This window comes from Vicia villosa, linkage group LG2 (assembly GCF_029867415.1).
Source record: "Vicia villosa cultivar HV-30 ecotype Madison, WI linkage group LG2, Vvil1.0, whole genome shotgun sequence".
Classification (NCBI taxonomy): domain Eukaryota; kingdom Viridiplantae; phylum Streptophyta; class Magnoliopsida; order Fabales; family Fabaceae; genus Vicia; species Vicia villosa.
Window position 1 is genome coordinate 152599209 of NC_081181.1, and position 24456 is coordinate 152623664.

The 24456-nt window shown below is 31.4% G+C and overlaps 1 long non-coding RNA gene across 3 annotated transcripts; it reads left to right on the forward strand.

Annotated features, from left to right (window-relative positions):
• Positions 1–18872: 18872 nt before the first annotated feature.
• On the forward strand, positions 18873–22435 carry LOC131652506 (uncharacterized). Of its 3 annotated transcripts, none has more exons than XR_009298726.1 (8): positions 18873–19240; positions 20184–20364; positions 20437–20806; positions 20911–21090; positions 21176–21329; positions 21587–21690; positions 21785–21872; positions 21997–22435. It is a non-coding gene; the product is annotated as an uncharacterized LOC131652506 (long non-coding RNA). The 3 variants fall into 3 exon arrangements; XR_009298727.1 differs by having other exon boundaries at positions 20184–20256; positions 21785–21854; XR_009298725.1 differs by having other exon boundaries at positions 18874–19240; positions 21785–21854.
• Positions 22436–24456: the final 2021 nt, after the last annotated feature.

The window sequence follows — 24456 nt, forward strand, 5'->3', positions numbered from 1 at the left end:
GCGCCGCGAAGGCGTAGTTCCTTCTCGTTCCGCGCCGCGAACCTTTGTTTGCGCCGCAAAGGCGTGCTTCCTATTCGTTCCGCGCCGCGACTGTGTGTGGCGCCGCGTGCTGTTGGCTGTTGGAGACAGGCCATTTTGAAAAGTTTAAAGAGGTGTAACTTTTAAACCATAATCCGGGTTTTGGAGCCGTTTCGAGTATAGTGAAGCTAAACAAATAATTTATATAATAAAATGGTGTTTTGAGTTGTGACTCGAAATTATTTTTAAAACACTCGATTTTATTTGATTGTGATGGTTATTGCTTATAGGTACACTAATGAATGTTTTACCTGTATGATGTTGTGGTTGTAACCGGTGTTTGTTATACATGTATTATTGGTATAAAATATGTGTTTTATTATGGTTGAGGAATAGCGTGATTGTGTGTGGCTATTTACTATTGTAATTGATGATTATGACACTTGGTCAATTTATGTGGGTAATGAGCATGTTACGGTTGATGCATGCATTCATAATCATTATGTGGCTGGTCCTTGACGATGGTGGATCAGTGGTAGCTAATTCCCATTGTGTGGAATTAGTGAGTGGGTGTTACCGTATCCATGACGATGGTGGGTCGGTGAGTTGGGTTATCCCAGATTTTGGTACCACATGCATGTAGTTACATTGCATTAGGTTGTTTGTGCTATTATAACATGAATGGAAGATTGTCCAATGTTATAATATGTGTTGATTGGTTGTTTGCTTACTGATTGTATGGTTTTGAATATGATCGTAACTATGATTGGGTGAATGGCATGTGATTTGATATTTTATTATCTATATCTTATAACATTATTAAATGTGAATGAGACTCACCCTTACTGTTGTTATTTTTCAGATTGAGGAGTAGCTCTTGTACTTGGTGAGGATTAGCTCGTCAAGCAGTTCGTTAGAGTCAGTTGGGTCTGTGTCATGCTCTGGTCGTGTAACACCGGGGACGTTGTTTAGAGTTACTTGTTGAACTATTTTTATTTCAGTGCTTTAATATGGTGGTGTTTTAAGTCTATGACTTTGGATGTTGCATTGTTCAGATGTTAAATATTTTTCCGTTGTGTTAACATGATGATTTGAATAATATTTGGGTTTAACGTAAAAAAATATTAATGTATTAGAAAAGAAAGAGTTATTAGTGTAACAATTTATTTTTATGTGTTATTGTATAATATATTGTTTCACCACTCAAGTACCTAACTCTAGAAATTGCACCCAATACATAAAATATACACACCGTATCCTCATTTTCTTTTCTCAATTATCTTTGTCTCCTCAATTCATCATATTCTCTGTTCTCTTCTTCATCACAACAACCACTCCCTTTGTTCATTTTGCTTATGGTAATTAATCTTCAAATATATGGTAATAACGAAATACTAGTGCCATAGTTTTGACCAAAAAGTATAGAAATTCTTTTAAGATTGAATCTCCGTGGAGATCTGTGGGGATAGGGATGGAGGGAAATATCCCCCCGTGACGGAGATTGGGGATGGGGAATAAATTAGGGGCGGGGAGCAGGGAAGCATCCTCCAAGCATTCTCTGTCTCGTTGACATCCCTAATCTGATTCTCTTTTCTTATTTTTGTTTTAATATCTTTATTTATTTTATTTTTTAAAATAAGGTACAACATGTCACCTTGTGATTAGCGTTGTTTCCTTTTAAATGGAGGGATCTTGTACCGGATCCCCCAATGTATCTTCTATCGATCTTGCGTAAATAATCCTTTGATTTAGAACGCGAGACCCAAATTTGCTAAATCTTGTGGCTATATCAGGATCACCTGATCTCTCTCAGATGGTCCTGATTGAGCAAAACCTTTTGCTTTACTATCTTCTTTTCGATGGACTTGAGTTATAGGGCCCTTCTATTTACTAAGGTATCACCCCCATATTTACTTTTGCACCCTTTTTAAATATTTTTTTAATCGTTTTGATTATTTCTTTGATTATTAATTTCGTTACTTTTTTAACATAAATAATAAAAATAAAACAATCAATCTTGTTTTCAACTTATTTTTACAAATTAAACCAAAAATATTTTCTCTATTAAATCAGGAGAAAAGGGATTAATTAAGCGCATGTCTCTTTCTTCCTTGATTATTGGATACAAGTATGGATGGCAACGGGTCGGATCGGGTGCAGGTTTCACACTAACCAAACCCGCACCCGAAATCGGCACCCGAACCCAAACTCAAATACTGTTCGGGTGGCAAAACAATACCCACGCCCACACCCGCTCGGTTTCGGGTTTTTTCACCCAAACCCGAACCCATAATAAAATACACAAAATACATTTTTCCTACAACTTTCCCCAATATATATATATATATATATATATATATATATATATATATATATATATATAAGCGGGTGTGATTTCGGGTTTCGGGTGCGGGTTTCAAATTACCCGAACCCGGAATATCGGGTGGCACCCGAACCCAAACCCAGTCAACTCGGGTTTTCACTTGTTGACTCGGGATCGGGTGCAGGTGGGCCCCGCGGGTTTGGGTCTACTTGCCATCCCTAGATACAAGTCGTATAGCTTGCCTTTCAAGTACTTGTCACCCTCTCAAAAATTAATCAAACTTGAAAACTTCTCCTCTCAATCAAAAATGGATTAAAACTGATTAATTAGGCGTATGCCTCTTTTTTTCCAGAGTATTTAGATACAAGTCGTATAGCTTGCCTTTTGGATATTCGTCTTCTGTCCAAAAACCTAATGATTAACCGAATTTAGTTCATTTTGTTGCGGATGAAAAATAAATAATTGAGCGCAAGCCACTTTTTTCCCGAGTATTTGGATACAAGCTATATATCTTTTCTTTCAGATTCTTGTCTTTAATTGAGAAATCGTGACTCAATTCACCTCACATATTTTATCATAAAATTGGATGAAAAGAGATTAAATGGGCATATGCCTCTTTCTTCCCCAGGTATTCGAATACAAGCCATATAGATTGCCTTTTAAATACTCATCATCCATCTTAAAACATCCAACAAACAACCTTTTTCTACAAAGAACTATGTAGCATTGAATTCCTCATCGTACTTGAAGATACATACGAGCGAGATTTAATATCTCGTCAAACACTTTAATAAAAAAAATATTTTCAGTCCTTTTTATTTATTTCATGTAAATAATTTTAATAAAAAAGTAGAAACTGAAACATTTTAAGCTAGCGCTTTCCCAAAACTGATTTAATCATTCTCGTTGGATACAACAGATGTGTCGGGTACTAATACTTTTCCCACGCATAATCGACTCTCAAACCTGAATTTGATTTAGATGACCATATTTTTGTTATTCAAGGGTTTTATCGATGTTTCCCTTTTAAAAATAAAACTTCACTGGAGACTCTTGTTTTATTTTGAGTGTTCATTTATTCGGGCATTTTTTGCCCCACGGCAGCTGGCGACTCTGCTGGGAATTAATCTGAGAGTCAAGTCTAGTTTAGTTACCTTTAGGATTTGAATGTTAGCTTTGTTTTTTTTGTAAGCAAAGAATTATATATAAGGGAGAGCTAAGGTTCTCCAACCTGAATTACGAATTCTGTTCTCCATGTTCTTATTGTTTTGCATTACTTTTATACTTTGTTTACTTATTTATATATTCTTCTGCAAAATTTAGGAATTAACAAGGGTACTTTCAAAAAATATTATGGAAATATTTTTGATATTTTTACTATAGAGGTGGATGTGTGGTGTCATACCCTAATTTTGTCCCAAGATTTTCAAAATCATTTTTTCATTCCATTTGCATTAGATCAAGCTTTACCTCATTTGAAATTGCAAAAATATTCTAAGTACACGTACATGCATCATATGGCATGCAAAGTTCATTCATTTCAAGTTGAATTCATCTAAAGTCACTGAAAAGTTAATATTTGATCATTTGAATATATTTCATAGTGTGTATCATTCCAAATAAATTCCTATCATTCATTATATGCATCTTGTATTATTTAAATTCAAAAGCCAACACAATTAAATTTGAAGTTGACCATAGTTCATGCATTATTATTTTTGACATCATATGCATAAAAAATCAAAAATATTAATTTCAATAGGAATAAAATCCAAGACAAGCTCTCATTTCATCATCAATATAATTCATTTCATTTCAAAAAGTCAACAAAATGTCAAAAATTTGGCACTAAAAGACAAAAAATGATCACATTTGTTTTGCCTTATCACACTTCTCATTTACACCTCATTTGATCTCACCCAATTACACAATGGATCTGAATTTTAGTTTGAAATTGAGATATTTTCATGCTAAATTCAAATTCACATTTAAATGCACTCAAATTCATCCAAATTCACTCACATTGCTTATATTTTTTATAATTTCTAAACCACCATTCAACCTAATATTAGAGTCTATAAGTTAACACCATTTTATTCACAAATGACATCAATAATCATACACGAAAATAGAGCTAAAGTCTTGCAAAAATCACTCACCAAATTTCAAGTTTCTTCATCTTTAAGAAACTTTGAAAAAAAGTTAGATACTTTAAGTTAATTTGTGAATCTCTTCTTATAATGAAGAAATTCCAAATCTAATACTAAGAGTACCGTCCCTACGCCATACAAATCATTCCATTCAAATTCGATCGGAAAATTTTGTCGCGTTCTTGAGCAAATTCATCTAGCTAGACTTTAATGTTTGTTGTTTATTAAATTTCTTTGCATTGTTATGTTTGTGCACTTAATTAGAATCATAATCATCAATGATTGCATGAAAATTCCATTAATTTGCATTTTTCAAAATCAAGGGTTTGAGTATTTTTGAACCTCCATGAGCAAAAATGGTAAAATATGAATTGATGCTTTTTTACACAAATAATATAGTCAGTAGTTTCACAACATCACCCTTAGCATAAATCCATGGTTATTTGTCTTGAGAGTGGATAGTATGATCGAATTGAGCAATTTTTCGATGTGCTTTTGTTGATTTTCGCAAATTTTTGTTGTTTATTTTTTAATTTTGAGCATGCCATATTGTTTGTGAGATCGAGTAGATGAATTTGAAGGTGAGAAAAATAGAAGAAGAGGTTGAATTGTATTGACTTTTCTTTATTTACTCCCGAAGATCTGTTATCAATTTCTGATTGTAATGATCAGAATCTGACTCAGAGTATGATAGATAGCAGCGCAAAGGTATTGAACAGAAGTAAAGAATATAGCAAGACAACACACAAGAAATTGATCCTAATTCCTCCTACAAATCAAGAGTAGTCCAATCTTCTCGCACTTCCAAGAGATTTCCACTATATGATTACAAGTTGCTCATAAACAAGAGACTTCCTATGTCCAAAATTAAAGGTATTTGACTCTAGAGTTTTTTCATTATTACTTAACTTAGACTAGTAGCCCATTAGGTTCATAAGAGTTATCCTTATATGTAAGATTTGTCATTAGAGTATTTTTGGGCACTTTGGAGTTGTATGAATTATTGTAGAGTTGTTTAGGATTCCTTGGAAACTATGTCGAGTTATAATTATATAATTTTATAATTTGTCACGAGTAAAGAGTATAGAATAAATTAATATAAATATTTGGTTGTAGTGTTGAATGAGTATGAAATTATAATGATGTTGTTATATATTGGTTGTATGTGTCATTGTGTTGTTTTTGTGTGAATAACGATGAGTATGAATTTTGTTGTGTTGTCTCTAATAGTTGACAAGATCAAGTTGTAGGTTTATGGCCAGTGTTGAATTGAAATAGGATTATTGCCAATGCCAAAACATTGATATGTTGTTATTGTTGTGCCTATTTAGTGGCAATACTAAGTTGTAGGCTTATGGCCAATTGTTGATTCGTTGTTGTGTTGTTGTTGAAGTTATGTAGTAGTTGTTGTTGAAGTTGCATTTTGTGATGTCGCATTTCATCGAGTCACATACCTGCATATTTGTGATGGTCTGGATTGGCTAACATGTTCGCCTGGATTGGCAAAATGTTGAATTTGAAGGCTTATGCCTTGTTGATGCCTCTATTAATTGGCAGATTATTAAGTTCGGAGTTCTGCTCCATTGGTACCACATGCATGTGCATTGTAAAGAGTCTCATTCCACGTCGCATATTTGAGTTGTGGTGCTGATAAATTATTGGTTATATTTTGTTGATGTTTATGTTGTGGTTGATGTTGCTTGTCAAGTTGTGAAGTAGTGATTTTTGTATAATTTGATTCTAATATATTATTTATTAAACGTTGTATTATATGGTTTGATATCTCACCCCTTATGTTTGAATGCTACCCATATGTTAGCAACGTGCAGGTAATCAAGAATGAAGGTTGCTTGTTGCTTACCTTCATTAGTTCGAGTCGGTGTCGTCGCTCTGATACCACTAATGTAACACCCCATTTCTACCCGGCGAATATTATTAAAAATCAGAGTTTCAAAGTCACAACATACAAACGGGATGCCACATTTTCTACTCAAAACATAACCACTTAATCACATATAAAATAGATACGTAACACTTGGGGGGATAAACGCGTGTTGCTTTATTGTCGTTATTATTTCAGTTGTTGAATTTTACGTGGATTTACTAAGTACTTCGTTGTTTTGAAAGTTTTCCGTTGAACCAAAATGTTATATCATTTGAGTTAAAATTATGATATTGCTGCTTAATTTTAAAAGTTGTTTTATTTTCAAAGACTAATTTATGATGTTATCGGTTCATCCGAGTTTTAAGTGTTATGGATCTATTTTGGGTTAAATATACAAACCCCCTTGTAATGTTAGCGAGATTAGGTTTAAGCCCCTGTAAATTTTTTTTTTTTTAAACCACCCTCATAATTTCCAGATTCCGTGGATTTTGCCCCTGTGCAGTCTAGATTCTATTTTTTGATGACTTGACAGTCCAGTTGGATTTTTATTTTAATTTGTAAGAGCCACGTGGAATTTATTTCATTATTTATTTATTTTTTTACTTTTTGTATTATTTATTTATTTTACGTTTTGTTAAATATTTTTATTAATATTTTTTAGAAATTATTTTTTTAATTAACCAAAATATTACATTTGCATTTGGACCTAAAGCCCAATAATATTCAATAGTTAACCAGTGGCTCACCAACTCTTCAATTATTTTCAATTTATTAGTTTGAATGTTTGGTTGTTATATAAACAATTATTCTGTTTATTCAACAAACGATGTGGGACTAAAAGTGTAGTATATAAACACTGTTACTAAAGCAACCTGGATTGCAAGTACGTACAGGGACTTTTTCCTTAAGTTCAATTATAGTGTTGGACTGCACTGCTATTTCCACCTGAGATCAACATACAAAAGCATATAGAAACAAAAATCAATGACCAAGTAATGGACACGAGATGAAATCCAAAAATATTTGAAAGGAAATATAGCAGTACAAAAGAGGAACTTGTATATAAAAAAGAAGAGTTGTCATTGGCTAGTTTTTTGTCAAGGGTTCATTGGCTAGTTTGTACAAATATATTTTTCATTCATAGCTAACTTATAATAATCATATATATGATATCACAACATGAACAAACAAACCATTATCCAACTAGATTTCCACGAATGCTCCGATTTACCGTTGCTGGCTGCATTCATCTTCATTCAAATTTAACTCTTCAAATACGAAATCTATAGCCTTACCTGAGTTTTCTACAGCCTGTGTGTTGGAGAAGACATCAGCCACCAAGGATGCTATCTTAGACTTTGATACCTATATTTTACTTGTTTTTTGTTATTACGAAAATATTATGAATGGCATACTGCATAACTTTTAATCTTAATTAACTCACCTAATGCAACATCTATGGTTATTTCAACTCTCACTTTAGAGCACAAGTTCACGTTCCAGTTGACAAACATGTTCAATAGTGGTGGAACAATTCTTGATTTGGAATATGTTGAAAATGGTGCTAAGATTAAAGTTAAAGGTTGAGGGAGTTTTCTTACTTCTTCTAGTGAGTCACCTTAGAAGTTTGAAGTGAATGGTTGTGGTGTGGATTTTCCTTGGATTGAAGAGGTGCTGACAGAATACTAAGTGTTGCAGAAAACTATCATGCTGGGAAAAGAGTAAGAGATATAAATGATAGCTTGTTATAATAATGGGATGTTCCATCAAATTATCTCTCTTATAGGTGTCGTGGTGCTGCAGTGTTAGTTTTTTCAAAATGGCCTTGCTCGTTGAAAATGGTGCTACAGTGTTATTTTTTGTAGATGATGTCCCACATCGCTGGATATAAAAACATAATTAGTGTTTATATACCGAAAAAACAAATATTTCTATGAATAAATAATAATGTGAGGATAAGTAGGGGACTAGGGAACTATGGAAATAAAAATCCAGCAGGATTGCCAGGTCACTCAGAATTGGAATCTAGGCTGAAATAGTGCATTCAGGGACTATAATGATAGAATCTAAATATTACGAGGGATGTTTTACAAAAAAAACTTTACCAGGGGCTAAAAACAAATCTCGCTAACATTACAGGGGGGGGTTTGTATATTTAACCCATCTATTTTATATGTGATTAAGTGATTGTGTTTTGAGTAGAAAATGTGGCATCCCGTTTGTATGTTGAGACTTTGAAACTATGATTTTTAATAATATTCGCTGGGTAGAAATGAGATGTTACACCCCCAAATACTTAAATGGCAGACTGGCCATGATGAACCTAGTAAGTCCCATGATTCTGCTACAGACTCGTTCGTTCACTCCACCGAAGTATATGTTACATTTGGTGGACTGCGTAATTAAACCCGTTGCCTCTGAAAACTTCCTAAATTCCTCCACTTGCCTAAGTCTGCGTCTCGCCTTCAACGGCTCTGTAATGCTTCCATTTATGTTGTACCTGTACGAAATAGACTGGACACACAATAGAATCCAGCAAATAAATTGCTTGGGGAAATTCATTTCTCGCATGATATTCTCTAAAGCCGACCATTCCACCGTGTTGTAAGCTTTCTGAATATCCATCTGCATGGCACACCTAGGTGATATATTCTTCCGACTATAGCTTGTCATTAGTTATTGCGCCAACATAATATTGTCGTGAATTAATCTACCCGGGATAAAGGCAGATTGGCTTTCTTCGATCACCACATGTATTATCCTGCTCAATCGCACAGTCAAGATTTTAGATATAACTTGTAGATAGTGCTACAACAAGCTATAGGGCGCATGTCCTTGATTCTTTTTGCTTCAGAATTCTTGGGGATTAATTTTACAAGAGTGCAATTAGCCGCTGCAAACAAACGATTACTCCCAAAGAAGTCATGTAGCGCAGAAGTGACGTCCCCCCGGTAATCCTCTAAGTGCTTTTGAAAAATTTGGACGTATAGCCATCCATTCCCGGAGCCTTCATTTCTCCAATGCTCTTCAGCGCACTCCAGATTTCTGAACTAGTAACCGACTTTGTAAGGCTCTCCCTGTGCTCCTCATTCAATTGTGAACTTTTCTTAAGTGCCACAATGTCAACATGTTGCAATTCCTCCTTGTCAGTCCCAGCCGGATTCCTATAATTATCCAGCACTTCACATTCTATGTCCCGAAACATACACAGTCTGTTTGATATAATATTAATAAGAACGTTGAGAAATATATGACACAAATCCATGTTTATACTTACTGACTACCCCAATTGAAAATGGAATGAGAATAAATATGATAGTTGAGAAGCAGGAAAGGTGAGACATAATATATATAATTGAAGAATAAAATGAGAATCCATTGAATGTGTAAATGAATTGTTTTAAATATTTATAATTTAAACCTAAAATTTTAAATACTTATTTATAAAATTTATTCTAATAATAAAACTCATCAATTAATTTTTTATCTTAATTGAATACTCCTACAAATAATACAAAAACCTTAAATAATAAGTATTTAAATTATATATATAATTTAAAAATATATTTTAAAAATAAGTATTTAATACTCCAATCAATAATAAGAAAACCCCAAAAAGTAAGTATTTAAATTTTATATATATATATATATATATATATATATATATATATATATATATATATATATATATATATATATATATATATATATATATATATATATATATATATATATATATATATATATATATATATATATATATTCTTTATATAGGATCAAATTAGTAAAATTAGAATTAGAGTTTGTGCTAGGTTTTCTAATGAGTTGACATGATAACATAAAATATTATATTAGAAAAATATATTCAATAATATTTAATTAGAAAAATATATTCTTGTGCTATGATAACATTTAATTAAATATAAATTATTAGAAAAATATATTCAATAATATTTAGTAAAATATTTCCACTATAGGACAAATTATCATGAAATATTATAACCATCTATTATCCTTGTGCTATTTAAGAGAAAATTAATTCACCAATGATATATGCCTATACAATTTTTCTGTAAAAAAGAAATATTTGATCCCAGTAAATATTTTAGGAGAATATTTAGATATAAGTATTTTTAAAATGATTTGTAATGATATATTTCGTTTAATAAATTTGTCATGATGTGTTTGGTTCAAGGATTCTAAAGAGATTCTCCGAAATAAGTTATCTCAGAATAAAAATAAGGAAGTGTGATTCTAGGGTATTTTTAAGAAAATATGTTAGGCATATTATTTGATATTTCTAGGAAAATTAGTAGTTACCTTTTTTAATTGAAAAATCATGTGAAATTTCATGAGAATGAAGATTCGTACCTTTTTTTTTTAATCAAATTACGAATATATTAATTCAAAAAACCGTTTACACATAGCGACCAAAATGGTCCAGCTAAACAAAACCGACTACAACATCATAAGGGCCAAGTATGGCCTAAGCTTTACTTTTGTCCATCCCCTATATATCAAACTATCAATAATGTCCAAAGTAACTCTATTTTCATCGTTCCCATTCCCAAAACTAATGGAATTTCTAAAAGCCCATACTCCATAGACTGTCTCAGCAAATGCCATCTTCAGTAGGCTAGACCTAGCAGACTTCCCCTTACAGATACCCACAGCCCATGGTAGTTCTTCAGCACATATCCTGGGGTCATGGTTGAAACCGCTCCACATAAGGACTTGCTTCCAAACATTCCTAGTCTTGATGCACTCAAACATCAAATGATCTAGTGTTTCTTCCTGCATACAAAAACAACATGTGTTGAAATTCACCATACCAAATCTTTACAGTCGACTCCTAGTAGCAAGCTTCTCATGACAAGCTTGCAAAAGAGTGATGAGGGCTCGAGGTCTCGCATTATTCCCACAGAATAGTCTGTACCAGTGCACCTGTGTATCATCTTCATGTATCATCTTATAGACCTTGGCAGTTCTAAAACAGTCCATGGAATTCCAAATCTGCAACCCACCAACTGCTTCCCTTTGCCGCAAGATTGCTTTGAATATCCATGAGTATTGAGCACTATCCTCCATATGCATAATATCTTTTTACATAAGAATAAAATCATTGGAATTATAGAAGTTATTGGTACATGGGAATAAAATCATTGGAATTATAGAAGTTATTGGAGGTTATTTTATTCCTTGGAACCTATATGTCTAGGAATAAATTTTCTTCAAATAATTAACAAAAATGGGTATAACCATTTTTTAAAAATTATTCTTGAGAACTTAATTCTTAAACTTGAAATAAACACCTTGTTAAAGAAAATCAGTTGTGATGTGAGATTCGAACTCGCAGCCAATCAATTATTTAACAAAAAATTTCCAAAGTACCACTAATTGGATATAATTGCGTCTCTTAATTGATATTAGCTATTTACCGAAAACAATTTTTCCATAAAACATTAAGGGTCCGTATGATAAGATTTCAAGCAGGATAATGAATGGATATGATATAGACATGATAAGACATATCATATTATGTGTTTGGTTGACACATGACAATATATATATATATATATATATATATATATATATATATATATATATATATATATATATTTAAAATTTTTAGTTGGTAAAAAAAATTTATTGACAATATTGAGTAAATAATTTCAATTTTTCTTGACAAAGATCATGAATTCTCGTGTATATATATATAAAACAAAATTACCCTTGCAAGAACATATATTTAATTTGATAAAAAATTAAATTAGAATTCATATTTTTAAAATTTTAATAATTATTTTATTTTTAAATATTCTAATTTTTTATTTTATTAAATTAATTATTAATATTTTTAATTTAATATCAAATTAATTTTTATTTATATTTTGTTATATTTAATTTTTTATTTTAAATTATATATTATAGGGGTAAATTAGTAAATTATTTTCTTATCGTATCCTGCCGGATTTTAACCCAACTTATATTCAGGATAGCAATTTGAACTAGTGAGGCAGGATAGGATAAGTTTCAGGATTAACTTATCCTATCATGTTGTGTCAACAAACATTAGATTGAGATAGGATATTCTGTCTTTTATCCTGCGCACCAAACAGGCTCTAAAGCACTAAATACACATAAATTTATACATTGTTTTTTAAATTGTTAATTGATATAAATAGCAATAAACTTTATGGGAAATAGAAAGTCCAAAAAATAATATAAGCAAAAATAAAAAAAATTCTATGGTCTTTTTTTTTTATAAACAAAATTCTAAAAAAAAATCAATATTTATTACATTCAATGTCACTATTCCAAATATACCCCTATAATTTTTTTACATTTTAAATGTTTGCAACAATTTCCAAAGCAATAAATAGGGGTAGAATTAGAAAGAGAGTAAGAATTAAATGCATTGAGACATTCTCCTTAAAGGGTGAGTTTTTTTGCAAATTTGCTTATATTTGAAACCGGAAGGAGTATTAAATAAGGGTCATGCTAATGAGTGCCCAGTGGTCCTCTTTAACCATTTCATATAAAGAAAATATTGTTTTTAAAGAGTACTAGTTGACATTTCTCATTTAATAAATATAAAATCGTATATAATGAACGCAAGCCAAAATAATTATTTTCACAAATATTAAGAAAGTTAGTTAAGTGTAATTAATTTTCTTAATTTCATATATAAACTAAATAAAATTTATTATAATATTCTTAATTTTCTTAAATGCTTTTGAATTAAATTAAAGGTATAATAGTAATACAAGTATTAATTAGTTTAAAATTTAATAATTTTCGCTTATAATAGTGACCAAGATGACCAAGATTTATAGTCAATTTTTTGTTTATAATAGTGACCAGAGGGATTAATAATTTCAACCTTTGCTGATGGTGAATTTTGAAATAAGAAGTCCACTGCTTCATCAAATCGAGATAACCAAGAATGTGCCGTCACTCTTATTTTCAATGACTTCAAGTTACATAAAGATGATGGCTCAATCTTCAGATATTCATGACAATATCGAAAAACCTAAGAAATAGGTAAGTATTAGAGTCAATTGCAAATATATATATTTATTTATAAAACTTATATATAACATAAAAAGTAAAATTAATGATAAAATATAAAGTACCTCAAAAGTATATTCATCTCCCGTCAATAATTCTATATTAGCAAACTTCACCAACCAATTGAGTAGAATAGATGAGTAAACCAAATAGTTCAGGTCAAAACACCTAACTTGAATATTTAATTGTTTAATAGAAGAGAGAATCCCAAAAAGTTTTGTAACACTTTTACCACTAAAAGAAAAGTTATGTAAATTTGGAGCATATAATTCTATTCCAAAAAAGACTCCGGGATAGTTACTAGGATATGAGTTCATGTTTATAGTTAAATTGAGAAGCTTGGGATTTGATATGCAAAGGTTTTGTTCATACAAAACTATACACTGATCAATGGTCAAATTACTCAACATGTAAAAAGTGGAAAAGGGACTAACAGAACCTTCATCTTCTCTGGAACAAAAAGTAAAGTAGGTTAGAGAGAGTGTGGTTAATTTTGGAAAATCAAGGAAATTTGGAAATATACTTTGCCCACCAAAAGTAAAATGACCACCTGTAAGATCAAGTGTCTTTAAAGTGTGACATGAATAGAAAAAACAACAAGGTTTAAAGTATCTGAATCTGATTAGCAAGTGTTGAACGTTGTGTAAAAAAACATATTTTATAATCTGAGACACTAACATGGTGCAACGCTCTTCGGTAAAAGTTGGATAAATTTGGAGGGAGTGAATGTCTATTGAGTCATTGCGGAGAGACAAAAATTGATATACAAATTGTTCATAAAGTTGGGGTTCATCAAATGAATAATATAATAATTCAACAGTGGGGAGTATCTTCCAAAGATTAATCCATCTTTTAGACAAAATGCAAGTTTGAACGGCATCTTGTACGTCCAAAAACGATAGTATGTGAATCAGAATACAGTCTGACAAATCACTGATAATATCTACAAGAAAATAACCCATATAAAATGGATTAGAGAAAAATGTATTCATATTCAAAATTCAACCTATTTTAAATCACAACGAACCTTTTGAGAGTTGTTGTTGCTGCCGCTTTCTGGGAGCCTTCACCTTGCGGGGTTTGCGGTTTTTTTTTTTTGAACGGCTCATTGATAATTGAATTGGAAGGGCGGCTGAAAAATGGTATTATAGATGAGAAGAGCACTGTTATTGGGCTTGGACCTTGTACATATACTATTTCGTTATTCTTTCCAAACCCTAAATTTAAATACTCACATTTATTTATTTAGTAACTTTCGTATTAAAGTTTTCCTGATATGTTTTGTTTTTTTATAGAAAATTTCCTTTGATATGTTTTTGTTTTAAATGAAAAAAATGAGCAAATGCATGAATGATGACATGTGCCTTTGCTTTTATAATAATGGAAACAAAGTGAAACACTTGGTTAATATAAATTATACAGTTACCGCAAAAAGCTATTTTTTAAACTAAAGCTAATTTCTTGTTCTGATCATTATATTTATATTCATTGTGAGTTGAGTTGTACTCTAGTAATGAGGAATTCAAAGATTGGCGTACTGTTATTATCTATGCTCTTAATATATAGATCTTGTAACCATATGAAAAACACAAATCAGCTGACTGAAAAGGACAGTGAGGGAGACCACTTTACCTGGTTTAATAAACACTCTATAAATCCTATATACTCTAGAATCGACATGGTGATGGGAATAATAGCTATTTTTATGCTTCTCTGAAAAGTAATTAAAAACATGCTCACATCACTTCTTTGGAGACAAAAGAGGGTAACTTCTTAACTGACCAAAAAAACATAGAAGACGAGGGTCTAAAATTCTATAATAATCTTGTGGGGACTGCAGCTACCAGTCTTAAAAGGGAAATAATCAAAGCTTTGGAAGGTATCAAAGATATAACATCTCCAGGTTCACAATTCTATAAAGCAACTTGGGAGGTCACTAGACTAGATGTTATCAAAGCAGTTATGGAATTTTTTGAGAAATGCAACATGTACAAGGCTATAAACAACACATTAGTAACACTTATCCCTACAATGGTGAAGCTGGACTATAGACTTATATCCTGTTGCACTATACATAAACTCATCTCCAAAGTCATAACTAGCAGACTACTTTTCTGCCTAGGTTGCACATACAAAACCATATTCTCTTTGCTTTTGAACTGATCCCAAAGTGTGTGCTGCAGATGGACCTTCAAAAGGCCTATGATACTGTGTAATGGTCAACTCTAGAGGCTATCTTAAAGGAGATGGGATTTCCTGCAAAGTTTACTCAATGGATTATGACCACAGTAACCATTGTGTCATACACATATAAAGTGAACGGAGACTATACTAGAGTTCTAAAATCCAAGAGAGGTGGAGTTATATAAACTTCTTAGTTTTGCTGGAACGTCTCAATTAATCAAAAGTGCGTTGTTCTCTATTGTAAATTTCTGGATACAAGTAATTCCCATTCCTTAAAAAGTCATTAGAATGGTTGAATTAGAATTGTTGATGGTGTCTGTCGTTCTTTCTTATGGGTAGGTAGTGAGAAAATCACCAAAAAGTCTCATATAGCTTGGAAAAAAGTGTGTTCCTCAAAAAACCAAGGTGCCTCAGCATCATATCTATTGAGGATTGGAACAAAGTTTCTCTGCTCATACTGTTTTGGAACCTTTGCAACAAGAATGACAGCTTTGTGGATCAAATGGACCCACTGCTATTATAGCAAAGGCATGAATACTATGGAGGTCCCTATCAGGAATTCCTGTTCGTGGATTCTCAAGGCCATTTTGAATTAAAGAGTGGTGGCTGAACAGCTCCAGAACTGGGACAATTTTCTATAGTAAGAGAAGTTCCTAACCAGGACATCTACCCAACTATTAAAGATCGATATCAAGAGGTGGATTGGAAAAAGTTGTTCTATAATAATAATGCAAGATCGAGGGCTTTATTTACTCTTTGGTTAGCCTGCTATGGAAGACTTGCAACAAAAATGTGAAGATTTACTCTTTTGGATAATGACATTTGTGGTGCAGCCCGGTTATGGTGGCCGCCGGAGCATGGTTTGTTGTAATATATATGAAAAGAAACAAAGCAGGGAAGCATTCTTGGTCTATTCATGAGTTTAGGATCTTCTCCGTATATTAAAGCTTGGTCTATTTTGGATTTTGATTTACACACAGCAACAATGAAATTGATGTTGATGTATGTTTTTGGACACTAACAAATATTTTGTGTCATACAAGTTGTTGAGATTTTCACACCTGCAGGTAAAATCTGTGCAAAACATGTGTCCAGGACATAGCAATCTGAAAGAAATTAGAATAACAAGGTGTGTCTTGGATTCTAGGTTAAATGTTGCTTGATGCCTTAAAGTTTAATACCGCAGAGTGTAATTTCTTTCAAGTAACTGTGCGTTTTCACTGCTGTCTTTCTGTCTGCTTCTCAAGTTAATTCAAATGTTAAGATTCTTATGCTTATATTTAGTGATTCTTTTGTAAAGGAATTGATTTTCTTTTTCTTTTTAAACTTTAAAGCAAGAAGCATACCAGTCTCAATTTTAAACAAAAGTACCTAACCTCACACTTCATGGGAAATTTAGTCAAGTGCATCCTTTATTATTTTTTTTACTGAAAAAATGTGTGCATTCTGAAAAGTGATATTCATGAAAATTAATTAAACCACCAATTTTTTTGTTTCATGTATATCATCATAACTACAATTATATTAGTTTTTGTGCACCAGATCCGATGATTCAGCTGTTGTTGTTAGTCTTGCTTGTGGCAGACTTTTAGGCATTGCATTGCATCAAGTAAAGTTTAGTTAACTTAGATTGTTGAGTTGTGTTGTGATGTGTGTTTAAAGGCTAAAACTTTCCTCCCTGTTGTGTTGTGATGTGTTACAGTTATTTCATCAATGTTGTTGGGTTTTTTATTACAGTAGTTAATTATATTTGGATTGCTGAATCAAAGAGAGTTACGGAAGAAAGAAGCATATTGTGTAAGAAATGTTGTGAAATAAAGTTACTACTATATGCTTGTGCATAGCATGAGCATGGTTATTATAAATTTTGTGAGCTTGAATTAATGTATTATGGAGGGTTATGTTACTTTTCTTGATTTGTATTGTATATAAACTATATAGCATATAGCTCAGTTAATAGAATGTTGAGAGTGTGAGAATGTTGGACAAATACTAGGGAACTCAAGTCTATTTCATTAATCATTGCTCAACTAAAGGTATATTGTAGCATTGGTCATGTTATTTTTTTTCAATGTTAAGGCTACAAATTTATTTTAATTGTTGTTTGAAATATAGGATTGTTTCTGCACCACCATTGGAACGGCATTGGCTAATATGTATAAGGATTTTCCTTATGCACCATGCATAAGTCAATCTAAGTCATTGGATCATGTTTTTAATCCAATATTGAGTATTGAGTATTGAGTATTGAGTATTGAGTGGTGAGTATTGAGTTTTGAGTAGTGAGTGTTGAGTATTGAGTAATAACAATTGATCTTTATAATTTGATCTAATGATCCAAGGGTCCATAATAATCTATGCATGGTGCATAGATTTTTATCTATGCACGGTAACTGCACCCCATTGGAACGACTTTGAGAATCAAATCAACAACCTTTTGTTAGTACTATAATTGTTGGTTAGGATTAACAATTCAATTAAATGCTTATAGCAGTGTTTCCTTTGTTTTATAAATTGCACTATTGGTTAAACCCGCATTTTTTGGTTCTACATTGAAATGAAATGTTGCAGGAAGTCATGGAGATTAGAACTAAGTTTGAAAAACTAAAGGAAGAAGTTGATTCTGATTTGGAATGTTTGCTGGTACAATGTGCAATGACAATGACAATAGTAGCTTTTGGAATATATATTAAATTAGGGTTAATACATATTCATCCCCTGGCCAATAGGGCGAGTTTTGATTTTCCCCTTTTAAACTTTTTTTAGATTACCCTCTTATAAAAGACAGATTCCATTTCCGCTACCCCTATCCCTTGTTTGGTTCCGCTACCCCTATCCCTTGTTTGGCTGACTGGGCATAGAGAATCTGGTGACTTGGCATTCATGTGGCGTTTGGAAAATTAGAAAATATCCCCCACGTTAATTAACAGGGGCTTACCACTAGGCCACTTTAGCAATTATGTTATTTTACGAAATTGAAAGATATATATTATATATCATACATAATAATAAAGCAAAATGAGTTTTTTGGAAATTTTGACAAGTGTCAAATTTTTAGAATCCATGCTATTTTTAAATTTACTATTAGTGGAAAGGTTCCTATAATTAATCATAATTTTATTTTTAATATTTAATTATTATTTATAATTTATAATAGAATATTAATATCAGATTCTTTAAGTTTCTAATAGTTATTTCTTTTATTTTCAACGTACACCTTTTCATATCCCAATATGTCACTTGCTTTTTCAAGGCACACCTTTATCTCTATGTTGTTTCTCTATCTTTGCATCTTTCGTCTCCCTTACTCTTTTTCTATCTTTTTACTTTCTTCTCTTTAAGACACTTTCCATTCTCCTTCCCACATTGTCTCTCTCTCTAAGTCCCATTTTCTCTATTTTCTACACTAACCCTAACAGTCGCCAACCCTCTTTCTTCACCCTATCTAATGTCATCATTTTTATTTCTCAAGAATCTTGACTCAAGATGACGCGGGGAAAGCAGAAAATTGAAGCGCATGAGCATAACACTAAATAGAATCAAAAATCTATAGGCTCTCAGATTGAAGCCAAAGTCGAAGGTCTCAAAATCACATGCCCCATCTGCAAGGTTTTTCGTTTTCCCCTTTCTTGTGTTCTCCTCTAATCTTATACCATTGAATCGACCGATTTAGGTCGTGTTTATTTTTTAATTTCAATTTTGCTTGAATGAGAAATTTTTGTTTCAGTTCTTAATTTTGTTGATGCATGTGTTGCTAGAATTACTAATTGCTTAGGGTTTATATGATTCAATTATTGATTTATTAATTATATTTGGGGTTAGGGTCACAATAGAATGTTAGGTGAATAAAATGTTTTGTATTTTGTAACCTTTTGTTGATGGATTAGTTGTGTGGATGATAAAATACTCTTCGTTACAAATTGTGGCATTGAAGTTGTGATTATTCCTATAGTTCTTACTAACTTTTTATGTTTTTGTTGATAAACATGGCTTAGATCCACATCTTTATTGTTGAAACATACAAATATTTAGAAAGTGTTGCTTTTGCGGTGTTAATAGGAGAATTCATTAGCATTCTCTTCAATTTTCACTATAACGCAACAATTTCATTGTTTCAGAACTTAAAAAGTTGTCTCAGCCTTTTGATTTGACTATCCAGATTGAATTATACCATGTCATATGGTAAACGCATTTACTTTTTTCCGTTTAATCAATAGTATTGTCTTTAAATTTTACCGGTTAATTTGGTGAGAACGAAAGGACGTTGAATTATTTTTGATATGTGCTTTAAGACATTCTTTGCAAGATAGGTTGTTTTATTTTTGTTGTCAGGTAGATGTAATGAACCAAGAGTTAGTTTGTTTGAACAAAATTTTCTGGATCTAGCAGGAAGTTAGCATGCTGCTCAGGCATACGATTTTTTGGTTCTTCGAATATTGATTCCTTTTCATTGAGGATTGAATCATGAATTGTATATGATGAAATACTATTAATGTTTCATGGCCTTTGCCCTGCAATATTGCAAGCTAATTTTGTCGAATCCGTGTGACAGGTAAACAAAAGATGCCTATTTCTTCTTGATTTTGAGCAACACGACAAGTGTGTATTAGTCGGTGTTACACCAGGTAAGCATCCTTTTGATGGTCAAGATATAAATGTTTCATTTTTGACTGAACACTGACGGAAAGTGTATCACCCTCAACCGCATTGGTGAACCTTAACCCTTCTTACTGGTAAGTAATAATTAAACCTTTGACATCTTCATTGATATTTTTTTCTGAATTTCTGAGAATTTGATGCTTCAGGGATGAGAGATTCTCGAAGGAGGAGAAGTATGAGCTATTCAAGGATTATTCCCATTTTCGTCACATTATTCATCCCTATCTAACGCCCAATTCATTTGTTCTGGAGCTTGGATGTGGAAACACACCAGTGTGGGATGGTTTATATAAGGATTAAACGACCAATATAACTTGCATTGACCTTCCATATGTTGCAGTCAATAGTATGCAAAACTGTTTACTTTCTCAGGGATTCAAATGTTCAATTTAGCTTCCATATACTTCCTTTGGTTTTTCAATTCATTCAATAAGATAAGATCAAATCAAATCTAACATAGCCCTTAGAATGCAGTCAAGCAGATTTATATTCTCTTGATGGAGAACTTTTGGCCAGGTTTGAAAAATTAACTGTTAGTCGTTGTGTCTTTTGTTAGGTCCTGCCTCTATTCTAATCTGCTTAAAATCAGCTGGTTTTTGACCATTTTTGTATGTACTCAGCAATTCATTCTTCATTTGATGCTAAACGCGGATAAGGAATTTCTCGCCCAAAAGAGTGCTCTTCATCGAGACTTCTTCAATGTTAGGAAAGTTGATACTCATGTCCACCTCTCAGCATGCATGAATCAAAAGCATCTTTTAAGGTTTATAAATTCTAAGATGAGAAATAAACCTGGCGAGGTAATAATTTCTATCTGTTTATTGTTGTATGCCAATATTATCTTAGCTTAGTTGCACATCATGATTTGCAAGCTTGGTTGTGCAGAGCTTGCGATTTTCACGGTGAAAGGAATGGATTGGGCTTTGGCGGCTAATCTGTTATCACTTCAAAGACTCTTGATTATTGTTGGTTTCGGCTCCGCAGTGGAGTTGGCTTTGACGACGAGAAGGTACACTCCACCGGGATGGATTAGTTAAAGGTAACATTTGAGCAGAGCCCGTTTGTTCTCTCTTATTTGCCGGCGGGTTGACACAGATCTAAAGAATTTTAGAGTAAACAAATGTGTCCTGTATAATGCTCCTGTTATCCAATTCTCTTCTTGGATGGGAGGAGGTCGTAACGCTATACTTATCTTTCCAAAGAAATTTACAAATGAACACAACTTTTTTCGGAAGAAACAAGGCTTATAATATAGTTATATCTTTTCTCTTACAATATGTCTAATGTGTACTATAGGTTATCCAAGGGTAGCCCCTGAAGTTACAAGGGACATGTATTTGCTGGCTCGAATGATGGCAGCTAAATTATACTTCTCTCAGATAGAGGATCTCATGTTTTAGGTAATCTTATATGCCGGTTTCGGCTGTGTTAATAAAATTTCAATAAGCATCAAGGAAATGGTTCTTAAACACTTGCTTTTATATGCTTTTTTAGTTGTCTATTTGGCGTTGCAATGACAAGCTTCGTGTTAGGGATGATGAGCTCCATATATCATCTAAGAAAGGTGCAAAACATTATATTTGTATGAATCGTTATGTTCCAAATAACACACTTTTAACATGGTTATCAGAATTTTCATAACTTATCAAAATTTAATATCAGCACTCATGAAATATTGGTAATAAACTTTGAAATTTTGGAAATAGGTTCCTCCAAACGAGCCATATCGTGTTACAGTAGGAGATGTGAAGGGTAAACTGTATAATACACGTGAATCACCAATTGCAAGTGGTGACCGACTAATTGCAGATGGAAGCCTCTTGAACTATGTCATAGGTCACTTTGTGCAAGTGGTGACCAACCAATTGTAGATGGAAGCCTACTCAATTTCTTGCTGCAAGTTTCTACATTTCTTGCTGCAAGTTTCTACATTTAGGCCAATTGCAGATGGAAGCCTACTTGCATGTTTCTTTGTATATTTCTCCTATTTTTTATTGCTTGGACCAAATGAGTATGTTTGAGAGATTTGTTTGTCATAGTTTCTCTATCTTGCAGACATATGTCTTTTGCTAAATGCTAAGGCTAAACAACTTTTTTCCCAGACTGTTAGTTTTTCATTGTTTAATCTATTGTTGAGTTTGTGTTTATTTTAAACCAATTTACATGCACGATTTGTATCCTATACGATAAGAAAAGAGGAGTTTATTTGAATTTAAAACAATATTAAATTGAGAGTAAGAAAACACATACAATTTTAAGCTGTATTGTATATGGACTCCACTGTCCAATTATTTAATCTTACACATTTTTTAATTAGTTCTCACAATCCTCCTTAAATGAAAGCAACTCACTAAGCTATAAAAAACAAGTAAATGGAAGTATATTAAGGGTTAAATGTATTTAGACTCAACAAAAAGTGTATTTTGGTTAAATGTATAGTATATTAAGGGTGATTGGAATTCATGTATTTAGATTCAATTGTTATTTAAGTATTGTAGTAATTGAAGCTACTTATAAGTTGTTTGTGCTAACAACTATCCTACTAAAATCTAAGCATATATCTCTTTTAGGGAAGTCTCAAAATATTCATTAGAATAGTTTTCAAAACTAAGATTATAGGATTAGAATAGTTTTCAACATTCAATTTTATATAATATGTAAAAATATTAACATTGTTGTATGAAAATTCATAAACTTTGTGGAGCTTCCAAGTTCAACATCTTCTTTCCTGGTTGCGCTAATTAAGTTTTGGTTGCGCTAATTAAGCTTTGAATGCATGAAAACTTCTTTGATTCATTTCATTGCCATTTAATTTTATTATTCATTATTATAATAATTATTTTTATGATTTTAATAATAAATAATTTTAAGACTAATAATTTTTTTTAGAGAATTGACTTAGCCAACATTTTAGTTTAAGTGGCCAATTTTATGACTAATAATTTTTAGAATAAAATTAATTTTTTTTTGAGTTAGTTTTAATGTATAAAAAGTCATGATTTATGTTTCTCAACCCACATGTCATTAATATCAACCTTACCTGCTGAAGAGATGTCAAAACATAGGTCAGTGTATTTTATGTTGTCTGTGTTGGAAGAGCCTAAAAATTCTTGATATTTTATTTGTGTTGTTTTAGATAGTCTTTTTTACTATTTATTTTTATTGAATTCTTTTTTTGAAATGAGAGAATATAATTTAAAGATATGAATTATAATTGTTTTCAACCTACCGAATTTATCCCGTGCCTCGCACGGGTCTAAGTACTAGTTTAGTATTATATTAAGATATATATTATAGTTAATGTACATTACATATTTTTAGTATATATTATAGTTAATGTATATATATAAAACGTTAATATGTGAATAGGAATTTAAAAATTAATATTGCTCAATTTTTTTTAGGAATTGCTAAGTTTTTTTAGAAATTTATAAATTTATAACGTTAATATTTATATAAAAAATATAAAACGTTAATATTTGTTAGGAATTTATAAATCAATATTGCTCAATAATTTTATAATTAAAAAAATTTTCTTATTAATTATAATATTTTACAATAATTTTATAATTAACGTTTTTTTAATATTAATTTTATAATAATACTTTTATGGAACTGAAATACAATATAATTAACGTGTTTTGTAATATTAATTTTATTATAATTTTATAATTAACTATATATTTTAACAGCATATTTTGTTTATAAATTTTAACAGTATAATATACTAACTATATATGTGTGTGTGTGTATATATACACACACACACACATATATATATATATATATATATATATATATATATATATATATATATATATATATATATATATATATATATATATATATATATATATATATATATATATATATATATATATAGGGCATATCATATGAGAATGTGAGAATGAATATGAACCATTGGATTTTAAAATAAATGGGAAGATTATGAGTGAATCTTTTTTTCTCTCTCCTGTATCTTGAAATAAATGAAGTAGGAGAGAGAAAATAAAGATTCACCCATAATCTCCACCATTTATTTTAAAATCCAATGGTTCAGATTCATTATCACATTCTCATATAAATATGTCATTCTCATATGATATGCCCTATATATATATATATATATATATATATATATATATATATATATATATATATATATA